Genomic DNA, 15234 nt, shown 5'->3' on the forward strand with positions numbered 1-15234 from the left:
GAAGGGCAGATAAAGTGCTTCCCAGATAAGGTCGTTAAAAGAGTTCATCATCACATAAGGGCTTCATCCAGCCCTTATTATATGAAATGTTAAAGTGGCTTATCTAAGAAAAAGAAGATCAAAACTATGAACAGTAAAATGACAACAAACTCATAACTACCAACAAATGAACTTTAAAAATACCAAAACCCAAACCAAACCAAGCAAACAACTAGAATAGGAACAGAATTACAGAAATGGAGATCACATGGAGGGTTATCAGTGGGAGGTGGTGGAGGAGAATGGGGGAAAAAGTTCAGGGAATAATAAGCACAAGAAACATAAATGACCAATACAAAACAGACACAGGGAAGTTAAGAATAGTATGGGAAATAGAGAAGCCAAAGAACTTACATGTACGACCCACGGATGTGAACTAAGAAGTGGGGAATGCGGGTGGGAGGGGGTTGCAGGCCAGAGGGGAATAAAGGGTGAAAAATGGGACAATTGTAACAGCATAGTCAATAAAATATATTTTAAAATATTCAATATTTGCATTATAGAGTGTAATTATTCCTCACAGTTGATCCATGTAAAGTACTATTAATTATATTTCTTTTATTTATTTTTCCCAAATTGTCTCTTTTGTGGTTTGATTTGTTTTTCTGTGTGCTTGTCATGAGTTCAACCCCAAACTTTGTGACAGAATCATAAAACTCCACTTAGTATGGTCAAATATATTAGTTAAACTATGGGTTCCACTTCTTTATCTTGGAGACAACCCTCACCCTCCTGATCCATTCTGCAATGGTTGCCCTTTTGACCTTCCACCCAGCTGCCTTCCTGGGAATTCCCCTAGCTTCTCTTCTGTGTTAGATTCTCTTTCCTAGATCTCATGTTTTCCTCTTTCTTGTTTTAATGTTGTAGTTTTGTTCAATAACGCCCTGCACTAGCTTCCTTAGAAAGATTGCATGGGAGATAATTTTAACAAAATCCTCAGTGTCTAAATATATCTTCACATATGGTTAAAATTTTCACTAGGTGAAGAATTCCTACCTAGAATTAATTTCCTTTCAGTATTTTGAAGACATTATTTCATTACGTTCTTGCTTCTGGTGTTGCTTTTTGAGAAGGCTGATTCCATATTGATTTCCAGTTTCCTGTGTGTAACTTTCTTTCTGCAAGCTTTAAAGTTGTTTTTTTTTGGGGGGGGTGTATTGTGTTTTTTAAAATTTTTATTTATCTTTTCTTTCTTTTAAAAGATTTTATTTTCTTTATTTTTAGACAGAGGGGAAGGGTGGGAGAAAAAGAGGGACAGAAACATCAATGTGTGTTTGCCTCTCACGCACCCCCCACCAGGGACCTGGCCTGCAACCTAGGCATGTGCCCTAGACTGGGAACTGAACCAGTGACCCTTTGGTTAGCAGGCTGGTGCTCAATTCACTGAGCCACACCAGCTAGGGCTATTTATTTATTTTTAGAAAGGGGAAAGGAGGGAGAATGAGAGGAAGAGAAACATCAATGTGTTGTTGCCTCTTAATTGCCCCCTACTGGGGACATGGCCCACAACCCAGGCATGTGCCCTGCCTGGGAATTGAACCAGCGATCCTTTGGTACACAGGCCAGTGCTCGATCTCCTGAGTCACACCACCCAGAGTGGTCTATAGTGCTTTAAAATTTAACAATGATATGTCTTCTTGTGCATCTTCTTCTATTTACTGTGCTGAACTTTTGTGAGACCTTTCATCTTAAAAACGGATCCTTTATTTTTGAGACATTATCTTATATTATTTCTTACATAATATTATCCTTTCTATTTTCTCTAATTTTAGAACTCCTACTAGCTGAATATTGGATATAGTGGGATGATTCTTTAATTTTCATATGTTTCTCTCATGTTTCATTTCATTGTCTTTGTATTTTACTTTGTGGAAGGTTTCCTTAACTTGAGCCTCAGTTCTTATCTGTAAAATGGTGATAAAAGGACCTACCTATAGGTTATTGTGTGATACCAGTGAAGTAAACCATGTAAAGTGAATTTCAATAAATAGTTGCTGTGACCCTCAGTGGTATGGCTCACTGGATTGGGTGTTGTTCTACAAACCAGGAGGTCACCAGTTCGATTCCCGGTTGGGGCACAGGTCTGTGCTGCAGGCCTGTGAGAGGCTACTGATCAATGTGATGTTTCTCTCTTACATTGATATTTCTCTCCTCTTTCTTCCTCCATTCCCCCTCTCTAAAAAAAATAAATACAATCTTTAAGAATAAAATAAAAAATAAATGGCAGCCATGGCTACACACAATTTCTTTTTCCTTCTTATGTGAAAATGATAGTTTTGGTGGCAACAATATACCTGGCTTTTACAGTATTATACTATTCACTTTCTTCATATTAAATTTGTAATGAAATGGTATTTTTCAATTGTAGTGTTTTTAGGAAAAATGTTATGGTATAAATTTAGTTAGCAATATTAGAACATTGGAATGTGAATCACAACTTTTATTTATGCATCTAAAATCTTAAAATCAAAAGTCATTTTTTCTTTCCTTTGTTTTTTTTTTTGAAGTTGTCAGGGGGAAAAAAACAGATCCACTCTCTCCCCTCACCACTGGGGTAGATAAAAACTGGAAAAATAATGCTGGAAAGCTGCTGATAGTAAAACAGCTAGTTTAGGGCCCAAAGTAGCCATTTTTTTAGGATGAGAGAGCAGCGCAAAACTTTAACCTATGAGGATTAATGTACACTGTGCCATGCAGCCCAAAATAAGGTTGGCCAGTATGTGGAGCCACTGAGGAGGCAAACAGACTAATTGGTAAATCTCAGCCCTTCAAGAGGAGGCCTGGGTTAGCTGTGAGCTTTATAGCCAAGAGCTGCTCTGCCTGCAAGTAGGGCCCCATGGAAACCAGAACCAGAATTATAGAGGAAGAATGTCTCTTTTTTAGTATATGTGCTGCCAAAGCAAGCATTATTTGTTCATTCTTTCTTCAAGTTAGGAGTGGTATTAAAACTATATGACATGGGCAACAACCAATAAGATCTGATACCAACTGTAATTTCTTGGTAGGGTCATACTAGCATGTATCAATCCTGATTCAACAGGTATTTCTTAAGTGCCTGTCATATATGCTTGCACTGTAATATGCTGGGTGAGTCAATTCCTTCCTCTTCTTTTCATTTTTTCTCATCTATGGAAAAAGTACTGTGTGGTCTACAGGGGTCCCTTCAGGTCTAACACTGACAATCCATAAAATGGTAATTTTTGTTTTGAAAAAGATAATGGAAACAGATATAGAAAAACAGTTGCTGACCCAAAATTTGTAGATATATGGACAAAACAGAGAAAAAAATTATGAGTTAATTGACTTGAAAATTGGACTAAGAATGAATTCTAAATGTCTTCTCTCCATGATGCCTCTATAAGTGAAATAAATATGAATTTCGGCCTGGCTGGTGTGGCTCAGTGGATTGAGTGCCGCCTGCAAACCAAAGTGATGCTGGTTCAATTCCTAGTCAGGGCACATGCCTGGGTTTCGGGCTAGGTCCACAGGTGGGAGTGCATGAGAAGCAATAACACATTGATGTTTCTCTCCCTCTCTTCCCCTCTGTCTAAAAATAAATAAAATCTTAGGAAAAAAGATGAATTTGTTTTACAGTTTTGCCATTTAAAGTGTTCCCCAGTAACTCCCACAAACGTGTATATATGAGATGCCTCCCCTGTTGATAATCTACCACTTTATTTTAGCTGCTACAAACCCCAGAGACTCTCAGTGGTTGACCATTAGCTTATCCACTCTAGCCAGAGACCATGTTCCAGGAGTTTCTGAACTTCCTGTCTTCTCGGATTTGTCTGACTCATTTCTTCTTCCTTTTGGCCTCTGCTTCCTTATAACACATCTGACAAGTTCATCCTTGCTAATGTGGCCAAGGAAAGCGATGTTGTTGGTGGGTTATTATTCTTGGATAAAATTCACAGTATGAGGGGCCTCCCCAAACCATACAACCACTTTCATAGTGGATTTTGGAAAGTATTTTATTATGAAAAGTTCAAATATAAAAGTAGAGAGACTGTTGCAGTGAATGACTGACCACATACCCATCATCCAGCTGCAACAGTTATTGATGTGATCAATCTTGTTTCATTTATATCTCCACCCATTCTCTACTCCCCAAACAGTGAATGATTTTGAAGCAAATCCCAGACATTTTATCATTTCATCTGCAAATAATTCAGTGTACATCGCTAAAAACTAAGGGCCCTTTTTATAAGACAAAAAACCCCTGCAGTACTATATCACACTTTAAAAAATTGACATAATTACTTAATGTTATTAAAATACAGTGTTCATATTTCCCCAATTGTTTCATAAATGTTTTTCTTCTACAATTTGTTCAAATTAAGATCTAACAAGGCTCATGGTAGATTTTTAGATACCAATACTTTGTGATATAAAGGATCGAGGACTTGGAAGCAAACAATTGTTTGGTCTTCAAAACTATGTTACATTGGCATCTAGTAATGAATATGGCCCTGTCACCACAAAGTAGCTTTCCCCTCTTCTAGATTGCTGTGGATAAACATTAGTTGAGTATCATGGGACTGTGGGAATTCTTTATAAGAATAGCAAGACAACTGTGAAAAAAGTGAAAAGTCAAGGTTAGCCTTGAAATTTGAAAATTTTTATACAACCAATACATGGTTTTCCTAGGGGAAAAAACCCTGCAAATGCATACACACAATCAAATGTCAACTTCTAATATGCCTACAAATGTTTTTTGCGAATGGCGGTACAAAGCATTTTCATGTTGCATCATTTTTCCCCTCACAATAAAGACCAACATTACACATTGGAAATGTGATACTGACAGAGAGCTTCACCATGGGTTAATAAAGACCAAATAGTACAACTCCTTTATGATATTTCTTAATGCACTAAAAATTTGAAAGCAGGGTGGAGAAACAGGCTTATGAGTCTGAATGTTAGGTTGAGAAACATTAGGTCAGGTTAATTCCTGCTGATTATACACTTTGTCATGCAGCTTTCAGTAAGTTGCTGCCTTGAATATGATTGGGAAATACTGAAATACACCGTGTGAGTACCACCAGCAAGATATAGTGGATATATTGGAATCTGGGAGTGGCATTCGTACTTCTAGGGTCTGCTCTACTGCAGTTTACTTCCTAATTTATTCATTCAAGAAGACTTTATTTATTTTTTAAAATATTTTATTTATTTATTTTTAGAGAGGGGGGAATGGAAGGAGAAAAAGAGGTAGGGAAATGTCAATGTGTGGTTGCTTCCAACGTGCCCACACTGGGGACCTGGCCCACAACCCACACATGTGCCCTGACTGGGAATCAAACTGGGGACCCTTTGGTTTGCTGGATGGCACTCAATCCACTGAGACACACCAGCCAGGGCTAGAAGCTTTTAAATGAGTATAGATTATGTGCAAGATGCTGTGATGAATTCAAAGAAGATAGGACATTTTCTGTCTTATTGTTTCTTATAGTCCAAGGCAGGAATGAAAAATTTCTTTCATCTTGTGAACTAGGTCTGCCTGGTGTAGTCTTTAATGAAGGATTTTGAGCCCTGACTGGTATGGCTCAATGGGTTGAGGTCTGGTGGGCAAACAGAAAGCTTGTGGTTTGATTCCTGGTCAGGACACATGCCTAGCTTGTGGGCCAGGTGTCTGGTTGGGGGTGTGTGAGAGGCAACCGATCGATGTATCTCTAGCACATTCATGTTTCTCTCCCTCTCTTTCTCCCTACCTTCCCCCCTCTCTGAGAATAAATAAATAAAAAACTAAAAAAGGGGGATTTTGATATTGATTTTGTGCTCAGTAAGAAGACCGCTAAGATCTATTAGTGATGTCTGCCATTGGGTACTGGTGGAAGATGACTTCAAGCACTTGTGCCACATATTGCCATCCTGGCCTTTGTGATAGAAGGGATATTCATGCCTATAAATAACCAATAATCTGCAAGGCACAATGTAAAAAATTAGAGCTGTAGAAGCTCCAAATAAAGTGCTGTAGACAGGCAGTAGAAAAAATGATGGGAGTGTTGGGGCTGAGAGGAGACCCAGAAAAATTTCTTGAAGATGGTGCTAGTAGACCTGCACCTTGAAGTGTGAGTAGAATGTGACTAGATTGATAGGAGGGGGGATTGTTGTCCTTAGCAGAGTTTGAGTAAAAACACAGATTGTGGTGGCAGGATGGATCATGAAAGGAAGATGATGGAGTTAAGTAGATGGATCAGGAACTTAGTCAGGAGGTGGTAAGAATCTCCTGTGCCAGACAAATTGGAGAGAAGGGTGCAGATCTGGAATATTTTAGAGTAGCTTCACCATGACTTGATGAATGGATAAGAGGTGTTTAGGATGATATAGAGAAATGAAGCTTGAGTGGTGGTTGGGGATGAGGTGGATGAGAGAGATGAATTTTGTTTTGGACATGTTGACCATGAATTGTTGGAAGGAACCATTGGGGTCATGATTTCCAATAGAATTGGGAGGCACTCAGGGGTGGCAATGAGACAACAATTTCAAGAGTCAGGGTTGTGGGAGCCAGCTACCAGGAAAAGACAAATGGAGTCACTCCCATAAGAAGCCCCATTACAAACCTTCGGCACAGGGTGAAGAAGCCCCCAAATCTAAGCCGGCTATGGGGCAGTCAGGGGTGGCAATTGAGACATTGTCAGGGCAGAACAATCATTAGGAACTTACAACTCAAGAATAACACACTGCTGCCACCTGGGGGCTGCATGTAAGAATTGTAATGGCAACATTATGAAATCCACTTAGTGAGATGGCACATTATTTTGGAGCTCGATCCCTTCTCTCAAAAACCTTTTATAGTTCTTCCTTGAATTCTTTTTAGCCTAGTTGTATTTTTCTGTCCCCAATGAAGGAAACCATAGGTGCATGTGTTTCATAGTATCCTTTCTTTATAGAATGGTTTAACCCTTGACAGAAGATGACCTCGGGTCAGCTATGCATTGCAGTGCTGAATTCAGATCTTTCATGCTGCTCATGCTGCCCTTCAGCTACTGAGCAAAGGCCTGACCTGAAGCACAACTCCCTGTTGGATGTACTCATTTTGACTGAATCACTGGTGAGCTCTGACTTTGATACTACAGCTCTTACACTTTGCCTCCAGAGGCACCGCTTACTTACTGATGTGTTCTTTGTCAACCCCCTTTTCTGGAGTGGAACTGTATCTTCATATTTTTGTTTAGTCACTCAACAAATATTTATTGAGTGGCTACAGTGTGCTAAGTACATATTGAAGATACACTGGGGAGCAAAAACAGAAGGGAACCCCCTCAAAAATTGCATTACATTGTAACTGTAAAAACAAAAATAATCATATGAAATGTGATAATTGCTATGAGGTAAAGGTTATGTATGACACAGTGAGAGTGGGTTAACAGGATACTCTGACCTAGTCTTGAAGAGCAGCAAAAACTTTTCTGAAGATGTAACATTTAAGATGAAATTTGAAGGATTCATAGGAATTAGCTAGGAGTTAACTGCTCTGAAATATATGAAACACACAAGACTAGAGAAAAAAGGAGCTGTCCTCCAGGTTCATTTGTCTTCTAGGCTGATAGTGCAGTAGGAAGATTCAACAACTATACACAGACAGTCCATAGGAGAATCTTTAATCCTGATTTGGCAGGTCCATTAAAGTGAAAACTTTGTGTCTTTTTTTTTAAAAAAAATGATATGACAGAGAGAGAGAGAGAGAGAGAGAGAGAGAGAGAGAGAGAGAGAGAGAGAGAGAGAAACACCTATTTGTTTTCCCACTTATTGAGACATTCATTGGTTGATTCTTGTATGTGCCATGACCTGGGATTGAACTCACAACCTTGGTGTATCAGAATGACCCATCTGTAACCAACTGAGCTACCCAGCCAGGGTCAAAAGTATGTATTTTAAATAAAAATAACAATTACAACAACAACAACAAATCAGGACACATAGAAGTAGAGAACTGAAAAAATAACTCAAAATTAGACTGTCGTTTTTGGAAAAGAATAGATATAAATAGGTAAAGAAATAGTAATTTTCTTGAGGCCTTGAAATATTGTTTTGGTTTCTTTAATTTTTATTTTTCTTTCTAAGAATTTAACACATATTTAAAATCTCCATATACATTCACTTCAACTGTAACACTATGTCTTAAATATTCTAACAGGTTGGACCTGAACCAAATCAACATATCAAACTCTTCAGATTCTTCATTGATAAAATAGGTATAATAATAATAACTGTATCCTAGTGTTTTTAGAGACATAATGAGTTACACTTGCAAAGCATTTGAACCACTTCCTGACCCATAATAAATACCTAATATATGTTAGTATTATTATTTCAGGGCTGACCTGTTTATAAAACATGTCAGAGGAAATACTTACAGGCTGATGGAACATTGAGGTTGCTTTGACACCATGCCATGGAAAAGGCTGGCTACTCAAAGTACACAAAGGACCAACCCTGACATTAGAAATGGTAAGTGAAAAAGAATCAAGCTCAGTACATTGCATGTAAGTCACCTAGTTTGCAGAAGTGCACACAGAGAAAAGGTTATTATGTAGCTTATGTTCATGAGGAACCTCCTCTTCCTTCATTCCTAACAGGTAATCTAGCCTTTACCCAAATACCTCCAGAAACAGGGAGTTACCTGTTTTTGGAGAAAGATCATTTCATTCATTGGTAGAAAATTCTAACTTTTAGATCAGTCTTTACATTGTATAGCTCAAAATCATAATCCTCATATGTCCACCTGTTGATCTTCTGTCTGCCCTGAGGAACCAAACAGAACAAAAAAGTCTTCCCTTACAGTTGGCAAAAGTGGAATAAGAACTGTAGACTACACTAGTGTATGTATCACTATCTAACTTTCTGAATTTGATAATGGTACTATGGTTATCCATGAGATTGTCCTTGTCCTTAGGAATTATGTGTGAAATATTAAAGAGAAAAGTATCATAATGTATGCAACATACCCACAAATAGTTCAGAAAAAACTGAACATTAATATATAAGTAGTGACAGAGAGTGTGATAAGATAAATCCCAAAATACTTAAAATTGGTGGGATCTGGATAAATGGTATATGAGAATTCTTTGTAGTATTCTCACAACTATTCTGTAACATTAAATTATTTCAAAATAAAAAATAATTAAAAATATTCCCTCTTCCATATGACAATTTTTCAAAGGCTTGGGAATGATGACCACATTTATCTGATTCTATTTTTCCCTCTTACTCATTTGTTCATTCGTTCATTCTTTCATTCCTCGGCAAACATTAATTGAGCGTCTGCTTTGTGCCAGGCATTGGGGATATAGCAGAGAAGATAATTAGTTGATCCCAATTGCTTTCATGGAACTTGGGGACACTTAAAACAGAGGTCATTAAATTATTCCACAAATAGTTCTATTCTTTCACTGATGGAATTACAATAAAAGAATGGGGCTGGGGTGGTATGAGAAAGCCTACCATAAGATTCTAAACCTAGCAAAAGGTCCCAGCATCTAAGGTTGTAAGGACGCACAGCGCAGTGAACCAGAGACATTAGCAGTATTTTATGAAAAATTTGTTGGCTGAGGGGAAGGATTTGTGGGTCCCAGGTGAGCAGCTTCAGACAAGCATTTGACAAGTTGTTCCATCTGCTCTCTTAATGGCATGGAGCATTGAAAAGAGATTACCTGGATTTTAATGATAGCTGCTGTGTCCCAGCGATGTAATTGTGAAAGAAATAGAATAGCCTCAGTGCCTTGGTGCATGCAGGTTGGAATCAATCAACAGTAGGAGTCCTTAGCTGACCTCTCAGAATGTTCCAGATGGCCTTAGGAACCAGACTCCAGCTTCTCCCCTGCCCACATGAATCACAGTTGTGCCTGATGGCACAGCAATGGCAGTTGGGCCCCTTGCCACACAATTTCGAGCTTGGGTTTCAGTTGCAGCTAGAAGAGTCCTGGGAACAGAAACTCCAGTAAGAACCACGTCAGCTTCTGCAGGTTTTGCCTTATAGCCTAGATGAGAAACCTTAAGGTTCAGAGCCATCAACATGTATTTTTGCCCAAGAAAAGTAGCCATTAAATCTTTCAAGATCAAGCTGAGGGTGTGCATGTAAAGCCTAGTTCTGAGAACACAATAAGTAAGCCCTCAGTGAATGTTAGCTATCCTTCTCATGATTGGTGTCAAGTGGGCCTGCTTTATGCCTCTGTACTCCACCCTCTTCCTTCTGTTGCTCTAGATATGGTTTATGCTGCAGCAGTCCAGTCAATCAATCAGTCAGCAAGGATTTTTCCAAGTGCTCAGCACTGTGATTTCACAGCAAATGTATCCCAAACGACTTGGGCCTCAGTCACCTCAGTTCAGACTGGCAGGCAGGGGCTAGACTTTATTTCTTGAGGTGTTGCAGTTGTGCAAATGTGGTTGAACATTTAGCTGTGCCCCCTCTATGGTGGTGGTCTGGGTGAGTGCTCTCCTATGTTCAGAGACCTGAGGCAGAGGGAGAAGAATGGGTGAAATAACTATATTGGATGCCACGTCTCTCATAAGAAGTTTGACACTGGGCTCCCTCAGATTTGGTGGCCTGTGCTCTCGTCAGTAAAACACTCCCCTTGGAAATCCTACCACTGCATTTGGAAATTTTGCCAAACTGCTACATTGTTGCAATTAAAATAAATTTTAGGGACACCTATTTACAGACCACAAGAGATTTAGGTCTGTTCTGTAATGGTACATGTGCACTGTACGAACTTTCCCAGGATACAAAGCATCCAGGCTTTTGGACATGCTTCTTCCATCTTAAGACATACAAATACCTTAATAAAGAAGTGTTTGCTTTCAAAATTAGTTTGAATCCCCTGTAGGTTGATGGTTATGTTCAACTCCATGCCAAAACAGTGCCATGGGAAGTGCAAGGGCTTTGGAGTTAGATGGACCTTTAGTCAAAACATGCCCTCGCTTCTTCCAAGCTGTGTAACTTTAGGCTTCTTACTGAACCTCTCTGAATCTCACTTTCTGTTAAATGTAGCAATCCACAGGACAGGTTTGATAAATAAGGGAGTTGGCATATGAAAAGCATCCGACAATGCCTAGCACATTGGAACATTCAATAAATATTTATTTCTTTCAACATCCTTCAAGCTAACCAAGGAGACAGAACCTGTCTGAAAGAGTGAAAATTAAAAAAATGTAGATGTTTAAAAATTATATTTTAACATTTTTGTGTACTTACCCAAATGGAAAATAGGACAATAACAGACATACAAGAGGGACTCAAAATTAATTTAATGTACCTTATATAGAGCTCTAGGAAGAAATAATAACATGACAGTTATTGAAGACTTATGTGTCAAAAACCATTCTCAAGACTTTATAAGGATTATCTCCTTTAATCTTCACAATGACATTTGAGCTACATGTGATTATAAACTCTGTTTACAGATGTGGAAACTGAGACACAGACGGATTAAGAAACTAAGAACTAAGTGGTGGATGCAGAATTCAAACCTACTAGGTTGGGTTGCTGAGTCTGCGTACTTCACCACTATTACTCCATCTTTTTAAAAGTATAAAGCATAGCTTTTAATTATGATATGCATCATTTTCACTTAGTTCTAATGAGTGTTATACTGAGGCAGAAGAATGTGGCAACTATAATTTCAACCAGGGAACCAGCATTTATTCTTTATCTCTCCCAGAGAGTCCAAGTGTGAATACATAATATCCAAGAGTCAAATACTGATGAAACATATGGAAGTGGTTACTCTTAATATTGGTTGACAGGGCCAAATATAGAACATACTTTATGAAATGTATAACCAGCAAAAAAGGCCATATAAACATTTTTAAAGAAATTAACTAATGCTAACACAACATTAAGTGAACAACTACTTACAATCTTACATATCACTCCAAAAACAATATTTTCCAAAGAGGTTTTTAGTGAGACATACAAATTGGGCAATTTATTTTAATTATAATTATTTTTTTAAAAACTATTTTTGTTAAGTGGCACTATTTTGGGAATCCATGGTAAGGTCCCACTGAATAACCAGAATGTTTAAAGCAATATAACTATACATTAAATGCTTTCAACTATAATGTTTTATTTTAATACAAAGTATACTGTGCTGATAAAGTTATTAGTTCTAATAGTATACCATTGTTGAAAAATAAATTTTTATTGCTAAGATATGCAAAGAAAATATCATAACCTTATACTGTGTCTAATATTACCCAATTTTTAATGCTTTGCTAAACCAAACCAAAGAACTGCTACTTTTAGGAAAGTCAAATCTCCTTCTCTTTGTATGCTACTCCTTCTCTCCCCCTACTCCCTCTTTTAATCTCATGGACACTTAATTTAGCAACTCTTTTTTAAAAATATCTGGAATAAATAGTCTGGCTCAGTCCAACATTTTTACAAATCAGTGTAGTCTACATAAACTCAAGTGAGTGAGTTTAATTTTGTCATTGCTTTGTTTATTGTTATTCTATTACAGTTGTCCCAATTTTTCCCCCTTTGCCCTCTTCCACCCTGCCCAGCTCCCCTTCCCATAGTCAATCCCCACACTGTTGTCCATGTCCGTGGGTCATTCATACCTGTTCTTTGACTAGTCCATTCCCCTGCTTTCCATCATTAAATTTTAAGTGTATTTTATTGATTACACTGTTACAGTTGTCCCATTTTTTCTCCCCTTTATCCTCCTCAGCCAGGCAATGCCCCTCCAGCATTCACCCTCTCCCCTAGTTCATGTCCATGGGTTGTACATATAAGTTCTTTGGCTTCTCCATTCCCTATACTATTCTTAACCTCCCCCTGTCTATTTTGTACCTACCATGTGTGCTTCTTGTTCCCTGTACCTTTTCCCCCATTCTACTTCCTCCCCTTCCTCACTGATAACTATCCATGTGCTCTCCATTTCTGTGATTCTGTTCCTGTTCTAATTGTTTGCTTATTTGTTTTTGGTGGGTTTTTTTTTAGGTTCAGTTGTTAATAGCTGTGAGCTTGTCATTTTACTGTTCATAGTTTTGATCTCCTTTTTCTTAGATAAGTCCCTTTCATATTTCATATAATAAGGCCTGGTGATTATGAACTCCTTTAACTATATCTTATCTGTGAAGCACTTTATCTGCTCCTCCATTCTAAATAAGAGCTTTGCTGGATAGAGTAATCTTGGGTGCCTTTCATGACTTGGAAAACTTCTTTCCAGTCCCTTCTTGCCTGCCAGGTTTCTTGGGAGAAATCAGCTGATAGTCTCGTGGGAACTCCTTTGTAAGTAACTCTCTCCTTTTCTTCTGCTGCTTTTAAGATTCTGTCCTTATCTTTCATCTTGGGTAATGTAATTATGATGTGCCTTGGTGTGTGCTTCCTTGAGTTCAACTTCTTTGGGGACTCTCTGGGCTTCCTGGACTTCATAGAAATCTATTTCCTTTCCCAGATTGGGGAAGTTCTCCTTCAACATTTCTTCAAATAAGTTTTCAGTTTCTTGCTCTTCCTCTTCTCCTTCTGACACCCTTATGATTTGGATGTTGGAATGTTTAAAGTTGTCCAGGAGGTTCCTAACCCTCTCCTCACTTTTTGAATTCTTGTTTCTTCATTCTGTTCCAGTTTAATGTTTATTTCTTCCTTCTGCTCCAAATCATTGATTTGAGTTCCAGTTTCTTTCCCTTCACTGTTGGTTCCCTGTGTGTTCCTCTTCATTTCACTTTGCTTAGCTTGCACTTCTTCCTCTATTTTGCAACCATCCTCAACCATTTCTGTGAACATCCTGATCACCAGTGTTTCAAACTCTGCATCTGATAGGTTGGCTATCTACTCGTCACTTAGTTCTTTTCTAGAGTTTAGATCTGTTTTTTCATGTGGGCCATATTTCTTTGTCTTGGCACATCAATTATGTTGTAAGGGGCAGGGCCTTAGGTATTCACCAGAGCTACCGAGCCACTTTGCTGAAGTGTGGCACTGTATGTGGGGGAGGGGTCCAAGAGGGAAAAATGCCACTTTCTTAGCCCTCAACCGGCTTTCAGTCACTTCCCTTGCTTTCCACAAGTGGATTATGACCTTTCAGGTGCTGACTTCTGGTTGGGTGGGCTTGTGTATGTTTTAGGATCCTGTGGGCCCCTCCAACAGACCCTCCTGTGAGGCTGGGAGTTTCTTCTGCTGCCACAACCCTGACAGGTTTTGAGACTTTAATTTATCATGCCAGAATCCTGGCTTGTGTGGTCTGTCTCGCTCTCCAGTTGTTCCTTCCAGCTTATCCACACGTGAATGTGAGACCGACTGGTATGCCAGCTGCCGCCTTGCCACACATTGTCTCTGTCTGAGCTTCCTGTCTCTGTCCCTTCTACCAGTCTGGATGAATGTTTCTTTAACTGCTTGGTTGTCGGACTTCCATACAGTTTGATTTTCTGGCAGTTCTGGTTGTTGTTGTTGTTCTTTTAAATTTGTTGTTGTCAAAATGAAAATAAAAATAAAGATAATAAATTTGTTGTTGTCCTTGTTTTGGTGTGTAAGGAAGTGAAGCATATCTACCTACATCTCCATTTTGGCCAGAAGTCTCCACCATTAAATTTTATTATTTCTTGAAAACAGAATATAGGTACAGAAATGTGCATAAAGCATGTATGTACATTTTAAGAAATACTTGAAAAAAGAACACTCATGTTACCATTAGTCAAGGTCAGAAATAAAACACTGGGGCACCATGAAAGCCCTGTGTAGGTCTCTCTCAGTTAAAAGTCCTCTCTCATCCTCAGGGTAACCACCCTCCTGACTTTTATGGTAATATTTCCTTGGTTTCTTTTCGTTTTATCACCTCTGTATGCCTACTTGAACAATATAGTTTAATCGCAACTATATTTGAAGTTTATATAAATGGATCCATATCAGAAGTATTTTTAAAAACAACAACTTTATTGTGATGCAGTGCACATACATAACAGTCATGGTTTTAAGGCATACAATTCAGTGGATTTTAAAATATATTCCAAGTTGTGCAGTCATTATCACAGTCAATTTTAAAACATTTGCATTACCTCAAAAATAAACCTTGTACTCAGTAGCAGTCATTCCCTTTTCCCAAACCCCTGGCAACCATTAATCTACTTTCTGTCTCTATGGACTTGACTAGTCTAAACATTTCATATAAACAGCATCATACAATATGTGGTCTTTTGTGACTAGCTTCTTCCACTTAGCATAATGTTTCCAAGTTTCACCATGTTGTAGCA

Source organism: Phyllostomus hastatus, unplaced genomic scaffold (assembly GCF_019186645.2).
Source record: "Phyllostomus hastatus isolate PE091 unplaced genomic scaffold, TTU_PhHast_1.1 phas_scaffold_28, whole genome shotgun sequence".
Taxonomy (NCBI): Eukaryota; Metazoa; Chordata; class Mammalia; order Chiroptera; family Phyllostomidae; genus Phyllostomus; species Phyllostomus hastatus.